At 39.9% G+C, this 15,461-nt stretch overlaps 1 long non-coding RNA gene across 1 annotated transcript; it reads right to left on the bottom strand.

The window, feature by feature from the left end:
- Nucleotides 1-2,054: 2,054 nt before the first annotated feature.
- Nucleotides 2,055-14,929, bottom strand: LOC110743948. The gene is made up of 2 exons (XR_002523813.2): nucleotides 7,941-14,929; nucleotides 2,055-3,633 (listed from the first exon to the last, which is right to left on the bottom strand). It is a non-coding gene; the product is annotated as an uncharacterized LOC110743948 (long non-coding RNA).
- Between the last annotated feature and the right edge of the window lie 532 nt (nucleotides 14,930-15,461).

Below are 15,461 nucleotides of genomic sequence, written 5' to 3'. Positions count from 1 at the left end.
CGTAGATTTGGTCTTTTTACATAATCCCATACTTCTTGCAGGCTTTGTTCATTTCTTTTTCTTCTTTTTTCTTTTGGTTTCTCTTCTCACTTCATTTCATTCATTTGATCCTTAATCGCTGATACTCTTTATTCCAGTTGATCTAGTCGGTTACTGAAGCTTGTGCATTCGTCACGTATTTCTCGTGTCATGGTTTTCATCTCTTGCATTTCGTTTATGACCTTCTCTGCATTAATTACTCTAGCTATCAATTCTTCCACTTTTTTTTCAAGATTTTTAGTTTCTTTGCACTGGGTACGTAATTCCTCCTTTAGCTCTGAGAAGTTTGATGGACTGAAGCCTTCTTCTCTCATCTCGTCAAAGTCCTTCTCCGTCAAGCTTTGATCCGTTGCTGGCGATGAGCTGCGCTCCTTTGCCGGGGGAGATGCGCTCTTATTTTTTGAATTTCCAGCTTTTCTGCCCTGCTTTTTCCCCATCTTTGTGGTTTTATCTGCCTCTGGTCTTTGATGATGGTGATGTTCTGATGGGGTTTTGGTGTAGGTGTCCTTCCTGTTTGATAGTTTTCCTTCTAACAGTCCAGGCCCTCAGCTGTAGGTCTGTTGGAGATTGCTTGAGGTCCACTCCAGACCCTGTTTGCCTGGGTGTCAGCAGCAGAGGCTGCAGAAGATAGAATATTGCCGAACAGCGAGTGTACCTGTCTGATTCTTGCTTTGGAGGCTTCCTCTCAGGGGTGTACTCCACCCTGTGAGGTGTGGGGTGTCAGACTGCCCCTAGTGGGGGATGTCTCCCAGTTAGGCTACTCAGGGGTCAGGGACCCACTTGAGCAGGCAGTCTGTCCCTTCTCAGATCTCAACCTCTGTGTTGGGAGATCCACTGCTCTCTTCAAAGCTGTCAGACAGAGTCCTTTGCGTCTGCAGAGGTTTCTGCTGCTTTTGTTGTTATCTGTGCCCTGTCCCCAGAGGTGGAGTCTACAGAGACAGGCAGGTTTCCTTGAGCTGCTGTGAGCTCCACCCAGTTCGAGCTTCCCAGCGGCTTTGTTTACCTACTGAAGCCTTAGCAATGGCGGGCACCCCTCCCCCAGCCTCGCTGCTGCCTTGCCATGATATCGCAGACTGCTGTGCTAGCAATGAGGGAGGCTCCGTGGGCATGGGACCCTCCCGGCCAGGTGTGGGATATTATCTCCAGGTATGCCTGTTTGCTTAAAGCGCAGTATTGGGGTGGGAGTTACCTGATTTTCCAGGTGTTGTGTGTCTCAGTTCCCCTGACTAGGAAAAGGGATTCCCTTTCCCCTTGCGCTTCCCAGGTGAGGTGATGCCTGGCCCTGCTTCAGCTCTTGCTGGTCAGGCTGCAGCAGTGGACCAGCACCGATTGTCCGGCACTCCCTAGTGAGATGAACCCAGTACCTCAGTTGAAAATGCAGAAATCACCGGTCTTCTGTGTCGCTCAGGCTGGGAGTTGGAGACTGGAGCTGTTCCTATTCAGCCATCTTGCTCCAACATTTCTATGTTTACCTTTTTTAAAATCAGTAATCAATTACCAAAAATGGAGTGCTAATATCTTCAGCTTTAATTGTAGATTTGTGGACTCCTTTCATTTCTGTCAATTTTTAATTAACATATTTTAAACCTCTCTTATTAGATACATAAATACTTAGAATTGTTATGCTTTTTTGTTGAATTTTTTTTTTATCATAATGTATTATGCTTCCATATCTCTGTTTTTCACCTTAAGTGTTCTTTGTGTGGTATTATTATAGCCACTTCAGCTTCCTTATGATATGTTTTTGCAAGATACATATTTTTCCATCCTTTTACTTTTGATTTGTGACTTTATAGTTATAGTAGGTTTTTTGTAGACAGTTCATAGTTAAGTGATGCTCCTTTGCATTGTTACTGGAATATTAAACTCTTTTAATACGATTATTTATGTGGATAGATTTATGTCTGCCATCTTGCTATTTTGTTTTTTATTTATCTTTTTTGTTTGTATTTTTCCTACATTTTCATCTTTCAGATAAATTAAGTGTTTGTAGCAACATGTTTTATTTCCTTTACTGGAATATTAGCTGTTTTTATCTGTTTCATTTTTTTTTTTTAGTGATTTTGTGATTACTCTTAATATTATGTTACTTTAACCAATTTTATTTTGGAGTAATGGAAAGACAAGACAACTGGTTTATATTGCCCACATATTACCATTTCCAGCACTCTTCTTTTTTTGTCTAGCTCATAATTTTCATTCTGGTAGTATTTTCATTCTTGCAATGCAGATCCGCTAATGATTAATTCTTTCAGCTATTTTCTTTCTGTCAGTCTTCATTTTGTCTTCATGTTTGAGGCATATTTTCATTGAACATTGAGTTATAGATTAGCAGGGCTTTTATTTCTCTAAGCACCTTAAGTATATCATTTTATTGTCTTCTTGGTGTATTGTTTCTGATGACAAATCTGTGTATATCTCTTGATTTTTATCTTATGTAAGCTGTCTTTTTTTTTTACCCCTCTAAATAATTTTTAGATTTTCCTCTTGACTTTTGTGTTTAATACTTTGACCATGATGTGTCTACCCTTGTTAGTTGTGTTGTTCTTTATCTTTCTCCAGCTTGGAGTTCTGACTTCATTGATCTGTAAGTTTGTTTTTCACTAAATATAAGTAATTTTGACTGTAATTTCTTCAACATTTTTTCACCCCATTTCCTTCTCTTTTTGTAGAATTTCAATTACAATTAGGTTACTTATTGCTGTACCATAGGTCACTGAAGCTATATTTGCTTTTTCTAATCTTTTTTATTTCTGATCTTATCATATAATTTCCATTGATCTAGATTTAAATTTAAGTAGTTGTGTGTTTTTTGAAATCTGCTATTAAATCTAGCAGTGAATTTTAAAATTTCAGGTATATTTTTAAATTTAACAATTTACTGTTGATTTTTTCTCCATAGTTTCCATTTCTCTACTAATTTTTACTACCTATGCATTTATTATGACTATCTTTTCCTTTAAGTCCTTGAATATAATTATAATCATATCTGGGTCAGGATAAAATGTTTCTATTAATTTTCCCCCGATTATGTGCCATGCATTATTACTTATGTGTGTCTAGTAACTTTGTGTTGCATACTGAACAACGTGGATGTGTTGCATGTGGTCTGGATGATATCACCTTTTCTTAAAAAGTGTTGAATTTTGTTTTGGTAGTCAGTTAAATTAATGATGAGTCATTTCCTTTGCGTCTGAAAGTCCTTTGTTTTGAACTTTGTCCTAGCCTATGGCCCTTACTCAGGGATACAGTTGCTTAGTTGGCTCTCTCTATTATAACTGGACTGGAACTCCAATATCTTTCAGTACTCTATAACCTCTGGTATCACCATATAAGTCTCATCCCTGCAGCAGGTAAACTCTGCTAGATGTTTTAGAATCTTGTCCTGCAGATGCATAGCACAGCCCTTGGCCAAAGATTTAAAGTTTATGATGCTTTATGGAGCAAACTTCTGTGCTGCTTTCACTTCTTTAATATCCTGCTCTACAAATTCCAGCTACTCCAGCAGTCTGTAGCTCTGTTCTCTTTATGTTGGTTCATTGAGACTGGTGTTTTGCTTGGGCTCCGCCTCCATGTGCTGCAGAAGGAACATGCCTGCAGGCAGAAAACTGAGGTTATTATGAAGTTTATTTTGATTGTTTTTCTTCTCTCAAGGATCATAGTTCTGTGATACCTATTTTTCAATGCCTGAAAAAATTGCTTTAAATAGTTTGTCCAGTTTTATTGTTGATTTTGGTGGAAGGGCATATCTCCCATTTACTCTATCAAGGATGGAAGTGGAAGTTATATATTTAACTTTACATTCTGATTCCAGATTATAAACAGTAAGCTTTAAATTGCAGCATGATTTATCCTGACACCTTTTTATTTGGGCTGCCTCCCATTCATTGTGAGTATGCTCAGAATAAGAGTAAAACAAAAATCTTAAATACAGTATTTTTCTAAGAAAAAAACAGTTGACAAGATTAATGTAAAACATTATAAATATCAAAATAATGACTTTTGTTCTGTTTTATTTCTTGGCTCCTATATATAATTAATAATTGACTTTTATACTAAATGTAACTTCCTGTATCAAGCCATTATGAAATGACAGTCTTTTTCTTCCTTCCTTCCAGGTTTGATAATTGAACTTCAGTCAGAGGCAGCTTTAAACATCTACTTACATAAGAACTCAATTATATGGATGCTCTGATACAAGTTATATGGTCCTATAAGACAACTAGATTTTATGTAGGTCAGAATTGATAAGAATCTTGGATTACCAAATCAATTATCTGTTGTAGATTTTACCTTCTAGGATCAGTAATGGAATACATTGGCTTCCCAGAGTTTCCAATGAAGGTTGTAACCAGCTGTTCTGGTTAATTATATCCTTTTTATGTCTAAGAGAGATAGGATGCTAAAGCTTTAACCTCAAATTTATTTTTGTACCTTTCCAATCACACCAGGACAAAAGGTTGAATTTTATGCAAATTTAGTGCATCAGTATACTAGATCAAACATATTTTCATATCGTTTGAAATGCAGATTTGCTGGACTTTTACTTTACAGCTCTCTTTTTATATGAGGTTTTTAACTGCACACTCTCCTTGGTTCATTTCTCATATGTGCTTTTGGGTCAATTACAACCCTGCCTCACTGCTTGCCTTGTTCTCTGGCAGCAAGATAAACACTGAACAGAGCCTTTTATCTTAGCAGGGCCTCTCCAGATACAGCACTAGAATGACTTTTCTCTCTTCAATGTATTATTTATGGGATTTTAAGTTATTCTTTCACTTCGGGTGTGAAACCAAAACTTTCTTGTGCACTGCAGCAGATGCGTCAGTAAGTACACATGATTACCCATCTTCCTGTGATTTAGTCTGTAGTACTTCCTTTGGTTAACCACTTTCAGCTGTTATTTTCTGCAGCTAGCATTATGAACTTGGGTTTATAGCACCTTGAGACTGAGGAAAATTTTCAACTCAGGCACACTGAAGGGTGACAACTTTTTTGGACAGAGGCTGTTTATGGTAACAACAATTACAGATCTATTTCCACTTGCATACGATTGCTCATGCTGCCTTCTGCTTTCTGGTGAATGTTCCCTAGATGGTGCTTCTCACGGTTATCCATCACCCACCTCCCGCAGAGTCATTCTGGGTGTTTGGGTCATACCCAGACCTGCACCAGGTCTTTGGGGTTGAAGTTTGGAATTTGCATTTTAAACAAGCATCCAAGGTGGTTCCCATGCATACAAAAGTTTCAGAACCAGTTTCTTGAGGGCAGATATTTTAAGATCCAAATTGGCAAAATATTTACTAATTAAATCTATGATCTGACGAATTCATATATTAGATGATTTAGCATTAAATTTCATGTCTAGAACTTTGCATATACACCTATTGTACTTTATTGCAGTAAAGATTTTTGCAGCCTGGGCCAAAGATTTCAATTTGAATTAGCAGCCACACCATTTCCCTACTTTTAAAATGGGATGTAGCAAAGCCACCTTTATGGTGCATGTCCTTCCTTTTAGGATCATCAGTTTTCTGGACCAAATTATTAATGTATTTGTTGCAAGTGATCATGGCATTGTCTCTCTTTGATCTGAGACTGATGATGTCTCCTGAGATTCTTGTAACTTTCTGCAGATATTCTTGCTCATGTTGAAAGAATGAATAGGATCTTCCAATGGATGCTCTGATTCCCTGATGTGACAAAGGAATTGCTTTGGACATTTAGCAGGCTCCACACTGCTTCCTGGCTTATTTTCTAGACAGTGCAGGGTCAGAAGCCTAAATTGGCCACTCGCTTTCTAACTGGTCTCCTTACTGGTGCTCTGACTTCCAACCATCATTTTCAATGTAGCAACAAGAGTGTTCCTTAAGAGTATAATTCCAATCATGCCATTTCCTTGCTCAATACCCACTAACAACTTCCCACAGCACATGCTCTGTTGCACTGCCCAGATGCTTTTTAGGGCTGAAGCACTGATTTTTCCAGATACTCATCTGTAGGGCTGAAGCACTAATTTTTCCAGATGCTAGGACTGTTGACAGTCTTCTGCTAAGTCTTTCTTTAGGACCTGCCTCTCTTGAAGAGAGTTGTCTCACCCATGGTTTCCTCCATAACAGCTTTTGCACCTACTGATAGTCAATGCAAGTATATATGGCCTGCAGTGAATTGCACGTTCTAGATTGAGAGCTCCCAGAGGGAGAGGCTGCGTCACAGTTCAACTTCCTCCTCTGCCAAATCTTGCTTCCTTCACACTTCTGAAGATATAGATGCCTGATATCCCTTCTCAGAAACTCCCTGCCCATACATTTCCACCTCATTGTCTGTCCCAGGGAACTCAGATGGCAACACTTCTATCTCACCCAGAAGAGATCCAGACTCCTTCCCTGAGTGGCCTGGGCCTGCTTCCTCCTCCCTCTCTTCTCTCCATGAACTTCATTACGGTCACTTGGATTTTTCTGCTGTTCCTCAAATTATCCTAGTTTGATCCTGCCTCAAGGTTTTGCACTTCCCTCTGCCTGGAACAGAATCCTTGCCCAGAACTCTGCAGGACTTGCCTCCTTGTCTCCATTAACGCAACCCCCGAAGAAAGGCCTTCTCTTATGATCCTTTCCTTTTTTTCATATCACATGTTACTTTTATTGACATTAAATTTACTGGGAAAATAGTGAGTTGGGAAGCAACTCACTTTTACAGATTATGCTTCAGTTTCAACGACAGGTTGGCTATGGATACAAGAGTTCTGCAAAACTAAAGTATTCTCTGAGAATCAATTGGCTCTATGGAATCAATGAAAAAGAATATTGTACGTTTTATTACTAATTATAGATGATGTGCTGCAATGCTTCATATCAGTAAAACTGATGATGAGTACATGCATACATATACATATATGTATATGTATATGTATATGTGTATATATATGTATATGTACTCCTCCCCAGCCAGCCACTTAACATGGACCATCAGCCTGACCTTTAGGGTAAGTGGTTCCTGGCTTTCCTTTATAATTTAGTCACTTTTCAATTTTCCTCTTACCTAGATGTGACCCAGGCACCTCAGAGCCTGGAGAAGTATCTGGCACATAGTAGCTCTTTAAAAGATGTTGCTGGAGTAGATAAACTCCTGACGATTGCTAATTTTACAGAGCAACCAGCAGTGGCAATACAATTCTTAGCCTTTCAATAAAATGGCAGAAAAATTCAGGGAACATTATGTTTTCTTGTTTTTTAATCTCTGTAAACCTCCTTAAATCTTTTTAGAATCAACAGAGTATAAATTTTTTTTAAAAAGCAACAACGATAATAAGAACTACCATCGACTATGTGCTTGGGAAATGCTGAATAGTGTTTTTCACATAGAATCTCATAAGTACAATCTCTAAGAGTAGGTGATACAAAAAAAAGTAAAACACTTTTAACATGTACAAAAGTCAGTTTTATGTTTTAGTAATTCAGTTATAATTAAAGCAATTATATTTAAATAAATTATTGTTTTTACCATTTGTTCATTTATTTATTGAATCTGCATTAAGCATTTTATAAAGCCACTGACGTCGGCACATTAGTCTCTACTTTTTTTTTTTTTTGAGACGGAGTCTCGCTCTGTCGCCCAGGTTAGAGTGCAGTGGCGGGATCTCAGCTCACTGCAAGCTCCGCCTGCCTGGTTCACGCCATTTCCCCCGCCTCAACCTCCCGAGTAGCTGGGACTACAGGCGCCCGCCACCTTGCCCGGCTAGTTTTTTATTTTTTATTTTTTAGTAGAGAAAGGGTTTCACCATGTTAGCCAGGATGGTCTCCATCTCCTGACCTCGTGATCTGCCCGTCTTGGCCTTCCAAAGTGCTGGGATTACAGGCTTGAGCCACCGTGCCCGGCCTAGTCCCTACTTTTAACAAACTTACAATTCAGTTGAGGAGGCAAGTCATGAGGCTCCGCAGCAGAGACACAGCCCCTGGGCCCCACCTCGTGCGTGAACATCCAGTGTTCATCAACACAATGCTGTGCAAACCCAGCTTCAGGACCTTGGCGGCTCCTCCCCAGCCTTGAGTGGAGTCATAAAGACTCCACTCAAACTGGCCTCCACCCGTCACTCGCACACATTAACTGTGGGCAGGTGATCTCACTTCCCCAGGCATCCGGAGAATGGCGTTGCTGCTTTGGAAATGGGAACATGCAGTGCTGGGCTCCTCTCGGAAAGGGCAGGCCAAGCTTAGGGACCTTATCACATGGGCACCATGTGCTGGCCCCTAACCCTCTCCCCCTTCTTCCCCACTACTCCCAACCTCCCTTCTGCACCAGTGGACACACAGTGGTAGGGGTTCCTTGCCGGCCACGCCACGAAGCCAGGAGTCCCAGAGGAGAAGGCAGGGACAGTCTCCCTGCCAGCATCCCTGTGCCTGCTGACCTCTGCATCCAGCCCCATTTTTTTTAGGGTTGCTCCTCTCCTGTGGCCGAATGGTGTGGTGTATAGACATAGGTCCTGGTAGGCCTGAAACCCCAGGTTGACAAATTTACACGGGAGAAGTGGAGTCCTGGGTGTGAGTCCCTGGTGTCCTTTCTAAAGTGTACCCCCTTCTGTCAATTTCTGTCCTCTAACCCAGTTTGACTTCTTCAAAGAATTATCAAGCTAGCATTTTATTATATATTTATTTGTTTCTTATGTTTCCTTTATGTGAATGTAAAGCCTATGATTTCAGTCGTTTTCCTGATCAGGGAGCAATGCCTGGCTTGTGGTAGGCACTCAGTAAATAGTTCTGATTGGGTGGAGGAATGATTGGATGAATTCATGAATGTCCACCAGTTGACCCAACTCTCACACAAAACAATAGGGATAAGAATGCATATCTATTTTGCTCTCTGCTTTTCAGTCTTCATTTCTAACAGGCATTTTCACATATTATTTACTGTATGTCCTTTTCTTAGCTCTGCTATCTATTGGCTGTGTGACCCGAGCCAAGTTACTTTACCTCTGTGTCTCAGTTTTCTTATCCATAAAATGTAGATAACAGGGTTGTTGCCAATGAAAGTACCTAGAATAGTGCCTAAAGTGTGGCAACTACTTCGTTAAGTGATAATGAGTTATTTTTCAAATGATTACTATATTATTTAATTTAAAATTAAAATTTAAATACTTAAAAGTATTCTATCATAAATATATTTACCTAATGAAGTACTTTTGTATGACATATTGTTTCCAAGTCCTTCATGCTCATAAATAATACTGTAATGTATTATTTATGTACATGAAAATTTTTCATATCTGTAATTATTTCCTTGGATCAGTGCCTATAAGTAGAATTGTGGCTACAACACTATACACTTCTGTTAGTCAGGGTGTGCTATCTGCTGTAATAAGTACACTAAAATGGATAATGGTAAAATACAGCGAAAGTTTATTTCTTACTCAGATTTCTAAGTGGGTATTGCTAATCGCCCTCCTCTAAGTGGTATTGAGCTCCACCATCTTCAGGACATGGACTCCAGGGTTATCACACTAATCTGCTTCAGGCCAGTGGAAGGAGGAACAGAGGCTGAGTGAGGAAGGCACATTCCTTATGCTCCTTGGCACAGAAAAGATGCACCTCACATCCAATCTCATTCCGCAGTGAGAGAGACACATATGGCCTTGCAGAGATGTCAAGAGAGCTAGGAAATGACTCTGGCTGGCTTAGCCACTCTACCCTATGGTGAAGGGAAGCATGAATTGTTGGTGGACCCATAGCTGTCTCAGCCACAGCACATTTTTAATACTGCTGATAAATCATGTCAAATAATCATCAATCAACAAAAAATTATTATATCCATGTGGTACCCTAATGAGTCAAAATTTATATTTCTCAAAGCAGAGATGAAGTAGTCAAATAAATATTTGTTAAAATTTGTAATATTTCTTTATGGTATTGCCCTCTTATGTGAAGTATACAAGTGTCAAACAATTAAATCCCTGTTTCCCTTAACGTTCTGAACCAAATTGAGAAATACACCCAAAAGTAAGGTGAGGATTGTAACATGGTAAACCCAGTGAAGAGAGACTATGTTTGGGCCCAAAGTCAAAAGAGTGCTTTCAACTACCTCCTCTCCTTCCAATCTCGACTTGGAGACTTGTTCCTGAAAAGAGTTATGTCTGAAGAGTACCATTTGTGAGGGCACTTACCCAAAGGGCTGCCCTGAAAATGGCAGCCTATGTTGTATTCATTAAGTCCAGGAAAGCAGAAGCCAAAAGAAATGGCTTCCAGGTCTGTCCAAAGAAGGTTGGTCTGACTCCTGACCCAGGTATATTCATTGGCTAGGAGTGGGGTTAACTCTTAATAAAAAGGTGATGTACACCTTGAGGGTAAGACAGTATCTATAATGAGAGCCATCAGACTAGGCCAGGCATGAAAAAGGAATCTTGTGCCCAATTTTACCAATCAGATAAATCATTCCCCTTCCATTTGGAGGAATGAGAGCTTAGAGAAAGGGTTATTAAAAATTTTTGAATTGGGAGGTCATTAGGCTGGCACAGCTCTGGCACTTTTAGTTCCTATGTGAGCAAGCTGAAGCCCAACGTAGACCGTAAAACAAAACTAGAGACTTTACCAATCACCAACTTCTAACAAACCTCTAGTAGGAATTTTCCATCCTAATCAATCCAATATGTTTTTTTGTGTGTTTCTTCGACATACAGCCTATTAAAAGCTTGCTGCCATGCCACTGCAGTGGAGGTCTCTGAACCTCTTCTGGTTCTGCATGTTGCCCAATTCATAAATCATTATTCATTCAAATAAACTGTTAAGTGTAGTTTGTCTAGATGTTTTTAAAGGCGTGGATGCTTCCTCTCTAATACCTTGTGAACAGGTAAAAGTCCCAATTCTATTAGCTGAGATGGAGGTAGGCTCCTTGTTCTGCTCACACTAATCCCTCTGGAAAAAGAAAGTACACTGTTTCAAGGCTCAGGCTCTAAGGAAATAGCAGATCTCAGTTTCCCACGTTGAACTGTTGAGAACTTAGTCATATGGCTGCACATACCTGAGAGGGAGGCTGCATAGTATACCTTAGCTGTTACCGCAGGGAGGACCACCGAGCTCTTGGCTCTTGCATAAATTACACCTGTCTAAACACAAATTTTTCTCAGAGAAGTTTTAATAGGCTTGTAGTTTGAGCAAAGCAAGGGAGCAGCGTATGGGAAAGAGGTCCTGACTCCCTGAAGGGCTTGGCTGTGGTCATTTTAAGGACGATGAGGTGGGAAAAGGAGCGACATGCAGGCACATAGAGGCAGATAACTTTTAGCACCTGCACAGTTTGATAACATGTCTTTTCATGGGTCGCATGTCTCACAGCATGTTAATCTCTACACCTGTGTGTGAATTTTAGTATTATCATGGGATTATAATGAGGAAAAACTCAGTGAAAGGTCAGTGCTGGAGTCCATCCTGTCTTCAGTCAGCTGGATCCGGTCTGGTTCTTATCGGGAATGCCAGAGTCTCACTTCGGTGACCTTGGAAGATGGTCAGGTTCAGGGATGTTTGACTCTTGCTTTAGCAATCTTGAGAGGCATTAGTCAAGGAGATAAATGGTTAGATTCTTCCTTTTATGGTTAGAAATTTAGCCTAGTCAGCAACGTCAGGAAGGGACTGCTTTCTGCTATGTGACTTGGGTCCATCTTGGGAAGGGAGGCAGGTAGATGAGGACAGAATATACCAGATGTATGAGGCCATGGGGTCTCGGTGCCTGTGTCTCTTCTTTGCCAGGACCGCGTATCTTCTGTGTACTCTCTCAGCCACATGCTTAAAGGTGGGGACAGATTTTGGTGGATGCTCATCTGCTTCATCCATCCCCTTAACTTCCATACCATCCTTACTCCTATCTGGTTGATTTACCCTTCAGAGTTTCTGCGCACTCCAGAGTGGCGCTGTAGTGAGAAGAAAGAGAGCATTGCTCTTAAATCTTAGAGTAGCTTCAGTATTGCTTCAAGATTGGGGATGGTGTAAACCGGAGGATGCTGCGGTGTGTTGTGTCCCTGGTGGACCTACTAGATTGGAAGTTGTGGACTGTGTTTGGCAGTCCTGTTAGTCCTTTCCTGTTTTTCTATCTCTTTAACTCACAGGTGTGTGGTCTGGAAAGGTTCAGTGCCTTAAGTCAGTCGCCTCACGGTTCATCTGTGGCCTATTTGTCAGCTATGAAAATTCCTGGAAGAAGTGAGAAGTGGTCATTTACTTATTAGTGCATTCTAATGTATGCATTGCTAAGGATTTCGATGAAACCTGTGGTAATTAAGAATTTGTTAAAAGCTGGGCAGTCAATTCCAACCAGAATTCTTGGCATTACGAGGGAATTCCTGAGAAACTTATAAACAAAAGTATGGTCCGTGCTCTCAAGTAGCTTAGAATCTAAGTCAAATGAATGATATATGGAAAGTGTGGAAAAATAGCCTGTTTTATAAATTATAAAGCACATAATCTGCCCCTACCCGAAGGTCTCAAATAAGGCTAATTTGTTTGTACTTTTCTATTTAAACTGGCAACAATAGCCATGAATAATTGTATGCCCTTGAGCATTTCAACCACTCACACAGATGTCTCCAAAGATAAGATTTTATTTTGGGCAGAGGATGACTGAATGATTTGTAAGCCTCAGGCCCATGTTTAGTGGGATAAGCTAAAAGTGCTGGCTATATTTTAAACCATGAAATTAACTTTTATGATTTTCATTTGGAATCGTCCCCCAAGCTTATTCCAAATAGCTCCGTCATGAAAATTAAATATTTCATCTGTGAGTAAAATTATTTCCTAAATGTAATTTCTTCTAAAAACATAAATCTCATACTAGGCACACTTTTCAAAGCTATTTAAAATGGTAAATCCTCTCAAACACCAAACAATGCTCACAGGCATGTTGTCACTGGCTGTCCCAATTACAACCTTATGCTTCATCAGTAAGGACCAAATCTATCTTATTTCTGCCAGAGAACGGGTGGTGGTGAACTCATTCACAGATGCTGCTGATGAAACACTGGGTTAACTGTGACTTGTGTTCTGTGTGGGCAGCTCCACTGCGTGTCTTCAGACTCCAGATCCAATCTAAAGGCATAAGCCAGGGTAGAGCAAGAGGCAGGGGCACAGTGAAAAAAATGCAATCCCATGAAGCCTCTGCTTCCCGTTAAGACCCAGAGTGACTGCTTTGTTCTGATACTCAAGACTAGAAAGTGCCTCTATCTATGATCGTACTTGACTTTGAAGCCATGTCAGAATATTTTAAGAAAGCGTGTTCAGTGGGAAGAAGGAAACTTTTGGAGTGTGTCATAGGATAGAGTAATGGTATAACTTAGGATGACATGGAACATATTTGGCCTACGATTTTCCTAATATTTAATGCAATTAGTGTTTCAAAAGATGGCTTGTTTGTACACAATAAAACTATTGATATTTTTCTTGAACAATTAAATTACATGATACTTATGTAGCATATAATAATAAATTGAATCTGTTGTTCCATTATCCAAAATTACTTACTGAATTTTAGAAAATGAATTAGTATTGGACTATTAAAAATTTGAGCAATATTGCTGCCCCCCTTAACAAACTTTGGTCATTTTTCAAATAATAGTGTTATCTGTGCTATATGTGTACTCAATTTTGAATTATTTGTAGGGCGCTGTTAACACATGAGAGATATGGGATTTACATAAGTCAAAGGACATAACATTACAATTGGTGATCATGTAATTTACTATTCAGTCTGGGATACTTTTGAGAGTAAAAGGACATAGTAATAATTATACTGAGACAATAGACATACACTGAGACTGTCCTGTTCCATCTGGAACAGGAGTCACCATTTACGCTTTGTGTCAAATCACTTTGTCTGCATGTATGAAATGACTGACTTGGGTTAGACCGGGGGTCTGTAAACTATAGTCTACAGGCCAAATCCAGCTTGATGCACATTTTTGTAAATAAAGTTTTATTGGAACGCAGCCACATCCATTTGTTTGCATATTTTCTGTGGCTGTTTTTGCCCTATACCGGCAGAGATGAGTCATTACAACAGAGACAGCTTGGCCCCCAAAAGCCACAATATGTACTATCTGGCTCTTTGCAGGAATAATTTTGCCTGTCCCTGATTTAGATAATATCTAAGAGCCCATGCAGCTCTAACATTTTGTGATTATCATTCTTGTTACTTTAACTCATATATTGTTTGTTGAATAAAGAAATAGCCATATTTGGCAAATTTTATTTCAAGATTGCTAGAATAAGCCTTGGTGCAAAGCAGCCGTGAGATATGTGAGCCCGGAAGTTAACCTGGTGAGGATTTGCTGAGTTTTTTCTGGGAAGCTGTGGTGAGGCACAGTGCATGGGATAAAAGGTAGACGTGTACCTGAGAGTTGAGGGTGGAACTCTCAGAGTCCTGGAAGAAGATAACTTAAACAACTGGTCTCAGAAGGATCCCATGATCTCAAGGGCTCTGACAAGTATGTCTCTCTCACAGAATGTTATAGCTGCATGGGCTGTTAGATATTATCTAATCCAGGGACAGGCAAAATTGCTCCTGTAAAGAGCCAGATAGTACATATTTTGACTTTTGGGAGCCAAGCAGTCTCTGTTGTAATGACTCACAAGTAAGTCCTAGGGCCACTAGGGTACCTGGCTGTCATTCATCAAACTTAGTCTCTTATCAGGCCATGTAGATTAAAAAATCATATATGTCATGAAAACACATGGACACAAAGAAAGGAACAACACACAGTGGGGCCTGTCAGGGCATCGGGGGTAGAGAGAACATCAGGATAAATAACTAATGCATGTTGGGCATAATTCCCAGGTGATGGGTCGATAGGTGCAGCGAACCACCATGGCATATGTTTACCTATGTAACAAACCTGCATGTCCTGCACATGTATCCCAGAACTTTAAACTAAATTAAATTAAAAAAAAAAAAAAAGAATAAAAAAGAATCTATATGCTGGTTTATTGATCTAAATCCAGAAACATTTTTTTTGTTCTAAAACTTTGTGTTTGAGTTCTAATCTTCTGAATGCACTTAAATAATGGATTAGTTTTCAACGTCTGAGCCTTGAAGAACTCAGTGTCACAGAGGTAGGTTTGTATGTGCGTTGGTAGCAGATCATGTAGATCCTTGTATAGGCTTTAGCTTTACTCTGAGTGAGATGGGGAGCCACTGCACCGGCACATACAGAGAAGTAACACATCTGACTTATGTTTTAAAATGCTGAACACAGCCAGTATGTGGCAACCGGAATGAATGGAATCAAGATCAGAAGCAGGTAAGGAAGGAAGTTATTCAAGAAGGCAGGTCAAAGATGATATCAAATTGGATGAGGGAGGCGGCGGCTGAGATGATAAAAGCGGGTACATTCCAGGTATTTTTGGGAGGTTAATTTGATAAGTGCAGAGTGATATGGGGGTGTAAGTGCAGAGGAG

Source organism: Papio anubis, chromosome 8 (genome assembly GCF_008728515.1).
Source record: "Papio anubis isolate 15944 chromosome 8, Panubis1.0, whole genome shotgun sequence".
Classification (NCBI taxonomy): domain Eukaryota; kingdom Metazoa; phylum Chordata; class Mammalia; order Primates; family Cercopithecidae; genus Papio; species Papio anubis.
The sequence above is the reverse complement of the archived record's forward strand: the minus strand, read 5'-3'. Positions and strand labels throughout refer to the sequence as shown.